The 16,702-nt window shown below is 36.3% G+C and overlaps 1 pseudogene; it reads left to right on the top strand.

The window, feature by feature from the left end:
• LOC137007702 (uncharacterized) overlaps positions 1–16,702 on the top strand; it is a 1,237,067-nt pseudogene that overhangs the window by 918,599 nt on the left and 301,766 nt on the right.

Here is a 16,702-nt window from a genome sequence, read left to right as displayed (position 1 = left end):
TTCAATAGTGTTTTTGAGAGCACTTGTCAACCATCAGACAAAATCCTGACGGAGTTGATAAAATATTTAGAATATGGGTTAGTTCACACAAAAATGAAGATTCTGTCATTAATTACTCACCTAACCTGTAAGACTTTCATTCATCTTTAGAACACAAATGAAGTTAAATTAATCTTTTTGATGAAATCTGAGAACTTTCTGTCCCTCCATTGACAGTCTAAGCTACGGAGCCCCGCACATGACATGCAGGAGAAAAATAGTAGGCTAAATTGTGTGCACACTTAACTAATTAATTCCCTTAATTTACTGAATTGTGCGCACAATTTATAAATCGAGGGAACAAATTACTAAATGTACACACAATTTACTTTTTTTCCCTGCATGTCATGTGCGGGGCCCCATACTAAGCAACTACCAAAAAGTTCATAAAGAGATCATAAAACTAATCCATATGAATTGAGCGGTTTAGTCCAAATTTTCTGAAGAGAATTGGTTGCTTTATATGATGATCAGTTTGAATTTAGGCTTTAATTCACAAGTCACATGCATCATTTGTGATACATGGAAACTGTATAAAGCATGTTTGCTTGATGCTTACGAGAACCAGTGAGATTCATTCTCGTGTGTTACCCAGCATGATTGAGCTTTCGGAGGAGGTTTGTTCTCGCGTGTGAAGCAGGTAAAATTAGATAATGAGGGTGAGTAATTCATAACAGAATTTTCATTTTTGGGCGAACTAACCCTTTAACCATGCTGTCACAATCACGTTTGTTTGGACCTGTATATTTGTTTGGCTCTGTTTCAGTTCACTGTCCAGTGTCATCAATAAACAAATGTATGTTGCTCTGTTCCTGTTCCACTAGGATTATGTGTTGGATTTATTAAATATTACCTATTTACCTTCATCATCATCTTCGTTTGTGTGTATGCAACCACCCTCGTGACACACACGTTATACAGTGGAAAAATTTAGCCTACCCCCCTCAGTTGTACCTGGCTTAATAAATATATTTAAAAAATGGCAAGATTATTTACAGAAACTTTTGCAATAGAATGATGAGTTGACATGTAAAAGCTGTGACTGCAAAGACTTCAACATTGTTTGTTTAAACTATAAAAAATATATAACTTTCAGGGCTATGTGTCCTACTGTGAGATCCACAATGAGCAGGAATTAGGAAAGGGTTCCTCAGAGTTAAAGATGACAATGACATTGCCTGATTTATTCAGAAATATAAAAACTCCTGATGACATTGACACAAAGTGAGGACACAACTTTGATAGCGATTTTTTTATGGAAAGTATAAGCCAAGCAGGCCCCATATGCATTTCCCCATTCAGATCCCATATAGAGATTACCTATGTGGGTACTACCTTGGGCCCATGTAGACATCCTACATGGGACTTATTGTGTTTGCCCATGTTTGACCCATAAGGTTTGGCCAAGAAGGTCCCATTTGTGTTGTCCATTTTGAGCCCATGCACTCATTTCCCATTAATGACCCAGCTAGGACCCACATAGGGAGCCCACCTGTTTTTGCCCATGTGCGACCTACTTGGCTGACCCATGTGGACCCCAGATAAGATGCCCATTATGGAACCATGCCCACTTGGTACCCATGTAGCCCAAGCATATACCATGTGGGGCCCACATATACATGTTGGCTGGGTTGTTTTGTGTGAACACGTAGCTTATGAGTTCTCATAGTTGCGTGTTCATGTCTCGTTTTGTGTAAGCAGATGGCTTGTGATTTTGTCTTCATTAGCCATGTGCTTGTGTTTTTGTTATGTTTGGTGTGAGCACATGGCTCGTCATGTGTTTCTTTGTGCTCCCATCTTGTTACCTGATTATTGGTTAATTTGCCCCACCTGTCCTCCCTCATTACCTGCCTTGTTTGCTCTCCTATTTATTCTTATTGTGTTTGCAGTCCTGTGCTGGTTTGTCGTTATATTTTCTCTGGTGTTTCCATAAGTCAAAGTCAAGTCTGTTTTCCCTCATGGGGTAGTTTTTGTTGTTTTGTTTTATTTTTATTATTAATGAAAGCCATTCTATCCTGCACTATTGAGTCCTCGCTCCTTCCACCAACCCAAAACCCTGACAGTTATAAAACCCAATAAATTCAGAATACTAAAAACATTTAAGTAAAATATTATTTTAGTAGAACCTAAAAAATATTATTTTATACTACATAAATTTGGTAATTAAAATGTAATAGTTTATTCAATATTTCAAACACCTAATCTTTATGGTTAAGTGTTAGTTAGCACCAGAATGCACTAATGTAACCATCAAAGAGACTATCACTATTTACTTTAATGAACTGTTAATCAACCTGCAGTATATATAGCCTTGAAGTTTCACAGTTCATCTTGACCAAACCACAGACATACTGTTCACCACAAAGATCAATGATTTAACAGAATTTAACTGCAGCGTACTCAATTTTAATAGTACTGTTCTGGGGCTGTATTCACTAAACATAAATTCAATTTTTCATTCGAGGGCACCTTTAACAGAGAAAGAATAAAGACATAGTTTAATTTTGTCCAGTCTTTTGATCATCAGAATAATTGTGTCATCGCGTTCAGATACACGTGTATCAGTGTCCAGTTTGCACATATATTACATTTGAAGAAGACTTGATGATGTGTTCATACACCATAATGGTTCATTTTTGGTGCAGGAGAATATGTAAAATTTGTCTATAAAAACTTTATACTTTATTCTATATGAGCTATTATCCACGTGGCTAGTGTTGTTATCTCATCAAGGAGCACAACGCTGAAACCGATCATATGTGCGCTCAGTGTGTATATCACAATAACAATTGTATTTTTCATGTGTTCGTATTCAAACTTCAGTTCTGACCGTATCGTGGGCAAAATACAAACAACACTCATGTGCTGCTGTGCTGAGGGAAACATACACACGGCTTGTGTGTTTGAATACAGAGGTGAATGAACAGCACTTTTTTGACATTTGAATTCTCACATGCACCCAACCTTCTGCTCTGGTCGGGTCGTAGGGAAACTCATTTTTGTTGTAGCACTGAGGAAACAAACACAACAACAGAGACAGAGGCAAGAGAAGTGATACTTCCTCATGCATAAGACGGCAATTACAATCATGTGCATAGGGGAAAGTGTGGTGAGTTGTGCCACTTTACAGACTTTAAAGTGAGGCCATGGCAGTAATGCCTTCAACTTAAGAATATACATATATTTCAGTATGTGGTGCATCCCTGAGAACAATAACTTTGGATCTGAAATAAATTGTTTCAGAAATATAGTGTTACGGCCTACAGGGTTTTTCCACCAGGTGGCATTGTTCTGTGTTCTAGAGTGAGCGTCAGGAGCAGGTGTAGCATGTTATCGGTGATTGCGCTTGTGTCAAGAGACTGCGAGTACAAAGGGAATGGCGGAGTTGGACTGTGACCGTTCATCTTTTCCTCTTCAGTTCCAGATTGTTTTTCCTTTCTTTATTTTTTCTTGAGTTGTTGTATTATTACTTTGACTTCTTTTCTATTAAATGTTTATTTGTTAAATTCAGTTCTATGTGTGGCCTCCCCTTTTTCGTATGTTGCTTCACCTTGAGCCAGGTGGATGTAACAATAGCTTTTGGGAAAAAAAGTGGTCTCGTGGCACAACTTGCCCCTGGTGCGAGATAAGTTGTGCCTTTGGGGAGAATATGTTGGGGTAAATTGTGCCAGTCATTTCTGAAGTAAAACTGTAATGCAATACGAAAGACAAATTCAATACAAAATTACTCATTTAAGGTTTATTTAGATATTGTCACCCTATTAAACTGTTGGAATAAGTCGTATTTTGTAGTTTTTGGGAAAACAAAAAACTTAAATAGACAATATATGATATTTGTGAATCATTTCAGGCAAAAAGGCTTTGGCAATAGATGCCTGTTGACATACATAGAACGCTGTCTGTCGATTATGTAACATAAGAAAAGAATACACCACGTTACAAATTATTATGCAAGTGACATATCAGTAAGATTTCAGTAGAATAAACATTCAGATTTAAGTTTTTCTCAGAAAATGTTTGTTTGTTTATTTATTCGTGTCTTTTTAGATAACTGGTATCAATTTGAGACAAAATAATTTGCCAGATCTATGGAGGTTGTTCCACATTATTAAGCAAGTCTCAGTTCTCATGCAATATGAGGAGGAAGAAAGCTTATTTTTATAGCTGCCCTTTTAATACATTTTTTTTTTTTTTTTTTGACAGGAACTTTCATTAATAAGCCTTTATCTGACCAAGTTCTGCTGTGCTCTAAATCAGTGGTTCCCAAAGTGGGGGTCGCGAGGTGATTTGCAGAAATCAATTTTTTTTTTTAAATGATTAGAAATAGCATATTTTATCAATTATTGTGACAAAATACTAAAAATAGTAGTTAAATTCCAATAAAAAAGCCATCAACCTTTCGATTTTCCTTTCCCTCGACCGTGACTCCTGAGGTGATTACGACAGATTGACGACAGAGTAGCAATAGCATCAGCTGCAGCAGGTCAGTTTACAGCACCATGTTAAACATTCAGATGTGCACGTAGGTAATTCTTTAGCTTTAAGCTTTGGATATTATTTTTTTGATATTGATATTTTGGTTAATATCGGCCAAAAAAGACAACGCAGGGAGGCCAGCGGAGGAGAGTGGAGGAGCACCACCATCATGCCTTTGCAGTACATATGCGGAGCAGCACGCGCTATTGTGCTTTCACATATGATGTGTTTGCATTGCGCAACTGATCCGTGGCTGTATATCACAAACACAACATTTACTTAGTTTTATTTCTAATCCAAAAGTTGTTACTGAATATGGCTTGTCAGCATTGCAATTCTCTTTGTAGGCTATATTCACTATATTTCATAGATGTCACGTTTAAACGCACTACATTTAAACATTTTATTAATTTCATTACTTTATATTAAGTAATAGCCTACTTTAGATTTATATATTATGTTGCTCACGGAAGTGGCAAAACATTTAAACATAAGCTTTATGTTAAAATCAAAAACATTTTAAATTTAAACTTAAAATAGACAAAAACAGGTGACTCATCTTTTTACAAGAAATCCCTCAGGTCATAAAGAACTTTGTTTTTCCACCTTTACGAAGAGACGAGTGCTATCGTTTATGTCTCCTTGTTCACCTAAATGCCTGGTAAGTCATTTTCCTTGCTTTACCCGAAGCAAAAAAGCCATAACAGAGACTTTAAATTATATGTATCTATGGTGAAATTACTATTTTTTTTTTTCACTTCAATACGTTTATTTTAATGCGAACAGTGCTCTGTCGTTTTAATTCAGCGCTGTGCAGCACAGCAAAAATAGCCGCGTAAATGATCGCTGCAGTGCTGCAGACACACCGCTCCTAGAACGCACTGTTGGACCATATCCGCGTGCAGTGTGAACGCTCTAATCCGTTAATATGGGCACAGAACAATGCACACTGCAAACAGAGTATGTGTGAATCATGTGTTAGTGCGTGTGCGCCATTGCGCACAACGTTTGTATACTTTAACCACCTCCGGGGATAGTGGGGGTCGTGAGTCACTGGCATAGTTATTTTGGGGGTCGTGGGCTGAAAAGTTTGGGAACCCCTGCTCTAAATCACTCACAAATCTTATGATAATTCGATAATCTCCATTCAGTTTCACACAATATGTTTTCATGCCTTTTGCACAACATTGCACGATTTCATGCTTTTCATCATCAGAAAGTGTGTTTTATAAGTGCGTGGCATGATGGGTTTTGGTCTAAAATCAAGAATGTCACATAGTTTAACTGCTAAAATGTAAGAGTACAATGTACAACTAGATGAGTAAAGTTCGTAGGCAAACTTTAAGTTGGCTTGACAAAAGCCTAGCCAGAAAATTTGGAGTAGTTTTACAAGCTTTTCAGTTTGAAGGTTTTCAGTTTGTAATAGTTTTAGTGATGCATATAAAATTTCATGATTTTACTCAAACATACTAAATATAAATAATTAGGATGTTAAAATGTGTCATCAGAGCTGCTCATTGTTTGTTTATGGACATGTTATAGAGCCAGTTCACGGCATATCTCGGCTACAAGTGAAATGTGACGGCGGTCTCCAGCACGACATCCAGCACCGTTACAGTGGAAACGGGATAACAAAGACTGGTCCATTACACTTGAATTACTTCTAAATGTTTAATTTTTACTTGTAATATTTGTTTTAGGAGCTTAAATGCGGTCAATATGTAGCACAACGATATTAAATATCCACATTTGTGTCCCCAAGATTTTTCACTAACAAGAGAAAAAATATGAGTGTCAGATGTCAGTTACAGTTTCCCCCTTGGCAGGTAGTTAGAAACCACATTCATAATCATCATCACATTATTTTATTTATTTTATTTTTTATTTAGTTGTTTATTTTTTGCCTGGGAAACATAAGGCATGATGATATAAAGCTACATTTAAATAAATTATTTTAAGTGTATTTTAAATTAAGATTTGAATTATTACTCACGTGCAAGGCTCGCGAAAGAACCAGAGGGTATATAAGGCGGTGTCCGTGACCTGGGCGCGCATAACAGGACTACATTCAGACAGGTGCAAGAGGAGAGTAACTTTTCATGAGGTAAGTTCTTTTACCTAACCAATTTAAGTGAATTTAAATAATAAAATTCACATAATAATATACATATAATCCCACTACAAATATCAATTTAACAATATGAAGAAAATAAATAATACAATAGCTATATACCCTACCCTAACAGTCTGAGGGAATAGTTTGTTTTTCACAGGACAATTCTAAAAAACAACAACAACTAAAAAAACAAATATCAGCCACGCTTTTACCATATTTATATAACCCATTGGTCAAAAAATTGACGCACTGTCTTTTCCGGCAAATGTACCAAAGTTAGCCTACATGTTAAATGTTTTGGATTACTGTACAAACTCTGCGTTAATACCATTAATGTCCGTTTATACCGTTATATATGTGTGAAATCATTGTACATTTACTGTACAAATAATGGCTTTGCGTTAATACCGTTAAAGGTGCCCTAGAACTTATTTGTAAAAGATGTAGTATAAGTCTAAAGGGGCAACTTTTTGAGCAATGTTGCCGAGCAATGTTGCTTGAGCACTTTCCCATTGAGAATGGGCAACAAGTTTCTATCTGGATACTTTAGATCGGTTGTGGGCAATTTTTTAGATCCTCCAATCAGAATGCTAGCAGCCGATCACGTGACCGGGTTGGAGATTTCAGAAAATTTCAAACAAGATGGCGGTCTCTCAGCGGCAGTGGAGCGAGAAAAAGGAGCGTCTACTTATTTCTTTTTATGCTGGTAAGTTGTCATATGTCAACCCAAAACAGAGAATTTACCTCATTTAATGCTTAAAATATCAACAGATGTCTAATTTAATGTGTCCAGGCTGTAATTTAGGCTGGTTTTAGTTAACGTAATGCTGTTAGCTAATCACCGCTCCATAGGCTTTCTATGGGATTTAGTTAACCTGAGGTGATTTTGCTACATAGTTCCCTGACTTGTCTGTAATTCACTTGTAACAGTGGTTTTCAAACTGGGTATCTTAACGTTACGTGAGGTGTCAGCTGCGGCTTTGAATCGTGAATCATGAGAGTAAATGATTCACTGATTCATTCATAAATAAAGCCAGTTGCTTCGTTACTGAATGAATGGCTCACTCAAAAAGACAGTGACTTGCCGACACCTACTGGTGGTTTTAATTTAATATTTTAAAGTATCACTTTGTTTTACTATCATTGCATATTTCTCTCTCATAAATAATGCTTTAAATAAAAAAATCAATAAAGGTAAAAAATGCACTGGAAAAATTTATTTAAGGGGGTAAATATTGTCCCTTTGTGGAAAAGGTATAACAGCCTAAGTAGGTTGTTAAATGCCTCGGGGGATGCCACTCTAAAAAGTTTGAGAACCACTGACTTGTAATAAATGAGGTGTTTCTCAGTTGTTATTATTATTATTATTATTATTATTTTAAGTTGGAATAGTGTTTGTCTTGCATTACTCTTGTATTGGCTGTCCTTGTGCATATACAGAGCAGGACTACTTGTGGAACCCAAAGGCAAAGCTGTATAAACACCGGGACCTTAAAACCAAGGACTTCCAAACTCTCTGTCAGCAGCTGTCAGATGAGAAACAAGTTATAACTGGTATGTCCTGTTGTGAAAATTACTTTATGCATATTTTTTTAAACTTTTTAAGCAATAAAGTTGTTGTAGTAAGGTAGTAGCGGTATTTATCAGCAACATTGTTTTACAGTATTACAGTCATAGACAAAGGTTTAAGACCAGATCAGAATAATTTCTGATCAATCACTGTGCTCGGAAGAAAAAAAAGTACATTTTCTCTAGGGCAGTCTTAACTTGTGTTTATGACTGTTGATTCCACATTGCTTCATAATATGAACTGTAATATCACCTATAGAGTATTTATATGTTTCATTATCATGTTATTGTGTCTCTTTTTCTGTTGTTCTCAGAGGAAGATATCAAGAGGAAATTTAAAAACCTTCGCACTGTATTTGCAAGGGAGCACAGCATGGTGCTGAAGAGCAGCAAATCGGGGGTCGGAGCTGAAGATGTTTACCTCCCCAAGTGGAAGTATTACCACATCATGTCCTTTCTCCGTGACACCTGCACCCCTGAAGAAAGTTCTGACAACTTTACAACAGTTTTGGCTCTCTCAACATCCCAGTGCTCAGAGATCATCACATCTTCTCCTTCCACTTCCACTTCCACCTCCACATACACATCCAGTCCTACAACTCCACCTTAACTCCATCCCTACAAGGCTGTGTCTGAGCCCAAAAAGCAAAAAATAGATAAAGCTACAGAGGCCATGCAGTATGCAATGGGTTTCCTGAAAAGAAAGGCCTCCTCACAACACACTGGGTTTTTACATTACCTCGAAAGTTGTCTAGAAAGCCTGCCAGACAACAAGGCGAAGAAGCTGAAAAGGAAGATAATTGAGTTGGCTCATGCTGTCCAAGATGAGGACTAGTATGTATATTACTCTGTAATGTAACTTATTTTAATCTGTAATATAATTTATTTAATTTGATAGTAATTTAATTTTTCATTGTGTATTTTATATTTTGCATATGCCAAGGTGGCTGAACTGAAAATAAAAAACAAAACAAAATGTATTTGATTGTAGCATTTCATTTATTATCATCTTTTTGTATTCTACATATTAAATAAATGGGTAGATGTTTGGGTAAAGGTTATGGTAATGGGTAGAGGTTATGGCAGTCAAGACATTGCATTCTCTTGCCAGCTTACTGCTCCATTTGTGTTGAAGTAGCTGCAGTACTCTTCTCTCACTTGTTTGAATTTCTGTCTGAGGAAGCTGCAATAGGGCACATACATTCAGGTTCTTCCCTCCAAGATCCTTGAATAAGTTGACCTGTTTCTGTGTCCTCCTGATCCACCAGACTGGTAGGCGTGTAAGTGTAACGGGTAAGGGATTCCGTTCTCAAGTAATTGTGAAGAACACATGCTGCCTTTGTTATTATTACAGCCTTGGACGGCTCCAGTGCAATTGCTTGGCGAAAAACTCTAAATCTGTTTGCCAAGATTCCAAAAACATTCTCAACGTAACGATGTGCACGAGAGAGCCTGTAGTTAAAGATTCTCTTGCTGTTATCCAGTTGTGTCCTTGGGTATGGTCTCATCATCCATGGCTTCAAACCAAAGGCCTCATCTGCCACGACAACATAAGGGACAGGGCTTTGACGTCCAGGCAGGTCTTCTGGTGGTGGTATGTTCAGTTTGTTATCTTCCAATGCCCGGCTCAGCCCACACTTGGCCCAAACTCCCCCGTCACTAACTCTGCCATTTGTCCCTACATCGATGTTAATTTCAGGTCTGCATCTACTAGAGCCATTAGAACTATTGAATTGAAACCTTTGTAATTATAGTAATGAGACCCTGAATTTGGTGGAGGATAGATGTTGACATGCTTGCCATCTAAATCACCGATGCAATGTGGGAAGTTCCACCTTTCCTCAAATCTGGTAGAGATGTGCTTCCACTCCTCTTCTGTGGATGGTACTTTGAGGTAATCCTGTTGCAACGCCTTGTAAAGTGCATCACAGGTCTCAACTACAATCCTTGAAATACTGTGCCTACTTACCCGGAATATATATTCCAGAGAGGAGAAGGTCTGTCCTGTGGCCAATTACCTCAATGTAATTGCCAATCTCCCCAACAGGTATTGCCTCCCTCATCATTGTGTCCTGCCTTCTTATTGATGGTTCCACCAGGCTCAAAAGATAGTTGAATGTGTTTTGCCCCATTCTTAACCAGTTTCTGTAGCCAAGGGGATCTTCGTCAGCCAGCTCCCTCAGTAGTTGGCTGTAACACCCCCTCTTCCTCCTCAGCAGCCATCTTCTAGCCCATTTCCTTTTTTCTTTTTTTTCTGAGATGAATTAAATGAAAAGGTTACCTATTATTTTGATGACATGTTATGACAGTTTATATATATATTAGACTTGTGCCGATATTCGGTAATGCGATAAATCGCGATAATGAATATGCACGATATTGTAATCGTCGGCACTTCAGAATACCGTAAATAATAATTTATTACCAATTATTAATTTTTTATAAGGCAATTAAGAATACTTTACCCATCAATCGTATAAAATGCACAATACCGCTGTATTCTGCGTCAAAAGGACACGCGCTCAGATGTAAACAAGCCCAATGTGCACGAGAAGCACATGGCGGAACCAGTGAAGGAGAAGAGCTGAATGAAAGTGCGCGTTCACTCTCTGACAGCAGAGGGCGCTGATGGAACAGCAGCATGCAGTGGTTACCACGGAAACCGTGCAAACAAAGTAACTGCGCTAGTGAAGTTTTTAAAATGCTTCAAACAGCCATTCATTTTTTTGTAATCTCAGTGTTGTTCATCACAGCACCAAATACTGAATACTTAAAAAAGACTTAAAAGGATATTTATTTTCAAACCTAAACATTTTTATATTTTAATCTGGACTACAACATGCCCTAATGATTAGAAATGTTCTGATTATTTGTTATTGTTCAGTAAAACTTTGAAAACATACAGCTTCATTAGTTAACATGTTAATTCATTATCACTAAACTGACAATAAAAATACTTATAAAGTATTAATTATTATTAATTAATGTTAATTTCTTAGTTACTGTTTAATAACATTACTAAAATCAAAATAACTTATTTAATGGACCTGAGATAAAACTAACAATGATCAGTTGTGTTTCTAAACTAACATTAACAAAAAATAACACTTTCTGTAACAAATGTAGCTATTGCTCAATCTTAGTTAATGCATTAAATAGAGTAAAGTGTTATCTGTTGTTCTTTATGGCCTAATTCTTTTGCATTTTAATCTGTTTGAAAATTTCAGTCAGAGTTGTTTTTGTTTTATTACAAAAAGAGTTCTTAAACCTGTTAAACTATGACAAAAATGGTTTTGCAACTTATTTTAATATCGTGATAATACCGTATACCGTGATAAAAGCTTCATCAATTAATTGCAACATGAAAATTTGATACCGTCACATGCCTAATTTTATATATATATATATATATATAATGATATATGTGTGTATCATCACCTTTACAGGTGCTTGTGAAGGCACGTCTCAACAGGTAAATGTAGGCTACTCTCAGTAAAAGGTCCAACATATTATTACTTTTTGCTGTGATGCTATTGGTCATGAGCAAGGAAATGAGTAAATTAACACTGAGAACGCGAGACACAGAGTGCGGGACATTCTAAAATGCTTAACGTGGCTTAATTTACTAAGACAGTGTCATTACCAAACCAGACTTACTAAACATCATACTAATAAAGTATACTACAGAAAAGCAGATGAGCCCAGAATATGAACGCAACACGTTTAATTAAACATTTTCCTCCCACTAAGAAAACAATTAACGTGACTTAATGTATTATTAAGACAGTGACATTAAAAGACCAAACTTAGTAAACACTATACTAAGAAAACATAGTATAGGCTACAGAAAAAAAAAAAGTTTTTCGTAGAATTTGATCTTTTAATATCACTCAGTAGCCTAGGCTATATAAGCAATGTTAAAAGCTTTTTCTTTATAACTGTTTCCTATGGGAGGAAAATGCAACGTGTAGGCTAATTAAATGAATTGCGTTCATATTCTGGGCTCATCTCCTTTGCTGTACACAGTATACTTTATTAGTATGGTGTTTACTGAGTTTGGTCAGTTAATATCACTGCCTTAGTATACATTAAGCGTTTTTGAATGTTCAATCAATGTAAACTGCATCGGCCACATTTTTTCATGACTCACCACCCAGCATACCCGGTTAAAAAAGTCACTGCTCGCCACTGATAAACATTGTTTGTACCATATTTGTCACTGTTTTAATATTACTATTTTAATATACAAAAATTATCTGGTAAAATAGTTGGATTTCTATGCACTTCTGTGATTGTAGACAATGCATGACTTTTATTTTGGAGTGACGACATGACGTCATAAGACTGTGCCGCGCTCCTGCATCTGCTGTGATTCTGCTGAATAAAGGTTTGTTTTAATAATTTAATCTGTTTTAATCGACAGAAACAGTTTTAATAGTTTTACCAGCGATGTGAAATGAGTTAATTTACTATCTAATGTAACATTGTGATTCTTTATCTAACTGTAATGAAGGATATTTGTGTGAGTAAAACTCATATCCACTGATGAAAAACAGTAAACCTGCGTCTCATTTCTCTCTCTATAATTCATAAATCAGTTTATCGTGAACTCGAGTTCAGTCTCTGGAGAGTAATGATGGAGAAACTGAACTTTTCAACTCCGAGTCAATTGAATCAAACACTTTGAGAAATGATTCAGTGAATCACGACTCGTGCTGCTCAAACAGTGAACATGAACGACAACAAACACTAACAAACTAACTAATCATGTTTTCATCAAAGTGTAATCATTTAAATATAATCTATAATTCTTTAAATACCAAATGTAGATGATAAATATCCAAATATTAAGTTTATTAATTTGCAGCGTTAGTTTTGAGTGTTTTTTTTGTCCAACAGGTAATTGAAGACCGTTAACTCTGAAGACTTTTAACTCTGTTTAATTATTCTCTTCTTAAAGATGGAGTTAATTAAAGAGGAAGAGAGTGAAGACATGAAGAGTGAGTTTATTAAAGAGGAGTTTGAAGAAATAAAGATTGAAGAAACATTCAGAGTGAAACATGAAGATACTGAGGAACAAACATGTTGGTTTTATTCTCACAGCTGAACTCAGTCATTTGATCCTTATTAAAATGTCCAGCTCTACAGAAATAGAGAATATACAGAAGTATAATCTTACAGATAATATTACAGAATCCATTCATTCCAGCATAATATCATTCAGGTATAAATTCCTTTTTAATTGATCATGAAATGGTTTAATTAAGGTTTGCTCATGCTGAATGAATTTCCAAATTATTATTAAACAGCAGCACAAACTCTGTGAAATCAGCAGATAAGGCAGATAAACCTGTAGAGCAAGAGTTAGGGTTTGGTTTAGGGCTGGTTACTTGTAATTAAAGGGTCAGTTCACCCAAAAATCTAAATTCTGTCATTTATTACTTACCCAGATAGCACACGTACGTCGTGCAGACATCTGTGCGACGTCGTCATTTTCGTCTGGAAGACGTATATTTTAGAGCGTTTGCTCATCTGCAATACGTCGCCGAGACGTCCCTGCCAGCTGTTAGAACGACGTCTAGGCGATGTCTATATGACGTTAATAATTTAGAACGTCGGCAATCCGCTCTTTTACAGACGTTTATCAGATGTTTATACGTCTGCAAGACATCTGATTTATGTAGCCCAGACATCGTTTTAAGATATGATTCCTCCCATTAATAAAATGAACCCCCATAAAATCCAGCCACATCCTCACATGATTAAATAACCACGCTGTTCTGAACCTACAATAAAACACGCATTTGTTGATGGTTTTAAAAATATTTATTAGGCAAAAAAACGTATTATATTGATTACAACTTTTAATTAATTCTAAAAACTATATTAACATAACGGCATATTCAAACAAAACAATAAACAATTAAATAAATTAAGAATAAAATTAAATAAACAATCACTCCCTCCCTGGAGCCAAGCGGAGGAAATCTTTTATATATTTTTCCGCCTCTGCTTCTGTTGGTGACGGCAGGACGGGATTCCTCATGGCTGAAGCTGCATGTAAAAAAACAAACAAACAAAAACACTTTATTTTTTAAAACGAATAAATCTGCCAAAGAGAGAGTATCAGCGAGGTCTCTTCCTGCGCGAGCTATGTGCGCGAGTCTATGTGATGCTGCGTGGAGAAGACACGTGTCCTGACGAGTTGTGAGGGAAAATGTGCTTAAGGTAAGTATAAAACAAATATATTTTAATACTAATCGTGTGGTGTCTGTGATCGGTTATATAATAACCTTGAAATGACGTTATGTTGATTGAGTTGATCATGATAATCACCTAACGAGCGAGTTGTGCCCGTTTTTGTGGTTGGGCAACGACACTTAAACTGATCGGTTAACCCAAGGTTCGTTAAACAAAGCCATTATATTTGTTAACTATTTTTTAAAATGGCACTTTACTGTTGGTATTACCACATGTTTGATTATGTTTGACTCATGAACATGTTTGCCAAGTACTTATTTAACTTAACGCTGTAACTTCCCGCCTATTGGATCTAATGCATACAACGTAACGTACCGGTTAACAGTGACCCGACGTTTGTCCTCCTTATCCCCCGCTTGTCACCTCTCCCACACCAGTTCAGTTGGCGGGCGACGTTGGTGCTGAAGACCTTGGAGCAGATTCTCCAGATGGTCTTCTTCATATTTGGCCCGCCGCTGATGGATAATCTGTTCACCTTCAACAGGTACATTTAAATACGTTTTAGCAAAGAAATGGACCTCTTCTGTACTGTACTAAACACTAGTACCCGTCAAATGTTTGGAATTAATTAATCTTATGTAATGTTTTTGAAAGTCTGTTCATGTTCACCGATTGCATTGATTTGATACAAAATTTAATCCAACAGCAAACATTTTTGTAATATTCATATGAACTGTTTACTATTTTGAAAAGCAATTCTTGCTTTGCAAAGCTGAATTTTCAGCAGCACATGATCCTTCAGAAATCAGTCTAATATGCTGATTTTCTGCTCAAGAAACATTTCTGATTATTATTAATGTTGAAAGTTGTGCTGCTTCATAGTTTTGTGGAAACTGTGATAAACTACCTTTCAAAAGTTTAGGGCAGGAATGGGCAAACTTGGTCCTGGAGGGCCACTGTCCTGCAGAGTTTAGCTCAAACCCCAATTAAACACCTGAACCAGCCCATCAAGCTCTAATTAGGCTGGAAGGAAACTTTGAGGCAGGTGTGTTGAGGCAAGCTAGAGCTAAACTTTGCAGGATAGTGGCCCTCCAGGACTGAGTTTGGAGACCCCTGGTTTATGGTGAGTAACAATTTTAATAAGCAAAATCAAAAATGACAAACACATTTATAACATTTCAGAAGATTTACATTTCAAATAAATGCTGTTCATTTGAACTTTGTTCATCAAAGAATCCTAAAAAAGAATCACTGTTTCCTCAAACATGAAGTGGAAAAAACTATTTTAATGTAGATAATAAGAACCATAATCAATAATTGATCACCAATAGTAACTGCTAATATCCAAGCATAAAAACGGCTTATGAGAATGTCATGTGACACTGAAGATTGGAGTAATGATGTTGAAAATCAAGGTTTGATCAGAATAAATGAAATTTACAAAATATTCAAATAGAAAAATTATTTAAAATAGAAATAATATTTAAAGGAACACTTTTTTTGAAAAAAGGCTCATTTTCCAACTCCCCTAAACTTACCGTTTTCAAATCCACAGGTCACAGGCGCTGCGTAATGTCATGAAATGGATTCGAAAACGGTAAAACTCAACTGTTTAACTCTAGGAGAGTTGGAAAATGAGCCTATTTTCAAAAAAAAGTGGAGTGTTCCTTTAACTGTTAAAGGGTTAGTTTACCCAGAAATGAAAATCCTGTCATGTATTACTCTCCGTCATGTCGTTCCACACCCGTAAGTCCTTCATTAATCTTCAGAACACAAATTAAGATATTTTTGTTGAAATCCGATTACTCTGTGAGGCCTGTATAGCCAGCAATGACATTTCCTCTCTCAAGATCCATTAATGTAGTAAAAACATATTTAAATCAGTTCATGTGAGTACAGTGCTTCAATATTAATATTATAAAGCCACGAGAATATTTTTGGTGCGACAAAATAACGACTTATTTAGTGATGGACGATTTCAAAACACTGCTTCAGGAAGATTCAGAGCACAAATGAAGCAGAGTATTAAATCAGCAGTTCGGAGCGCCAAAGTCACGTGATTTCAGCAGTTTGGTAGTTTGACGCACGATCCGAATCATGATTCGACACAAAAGATTCAAAACGCTCCGATGCTTCCTGAAGCAGTGTTTGAAATCGGCCATCACTAAATAAGTCGTTTTTTTTTTTTTTTTTTTTTTTTTTTGGTGCTCCAAAAATATTCTTGTCGCTTTATAATATTAATATTGAGCCACTGTACTCACATGAACTGATTTAAATATGTTTTTAGTACATTAATGGATC

This window comes from Chanodichthys erythropterus, chromosome 3 (assembly GCF_024489055.1).
Source record: "Chanodichthys erythropterus isolate Z2021 chromosome 3, ASM2448905v1, whole genome shotgun sequence".
NCBI classification, from domain to species: Eukaryota; Metazoa; Chordata; class Actinopteri; order Cypriniformes; family Xenocyprididae; genus Chanodichthys; species Chanodichthys erythropterus.
Note: the sequence above shows the minus strand (reverse complement) of the source record. Positions and strands in the feature narration are given on the sequence as shown.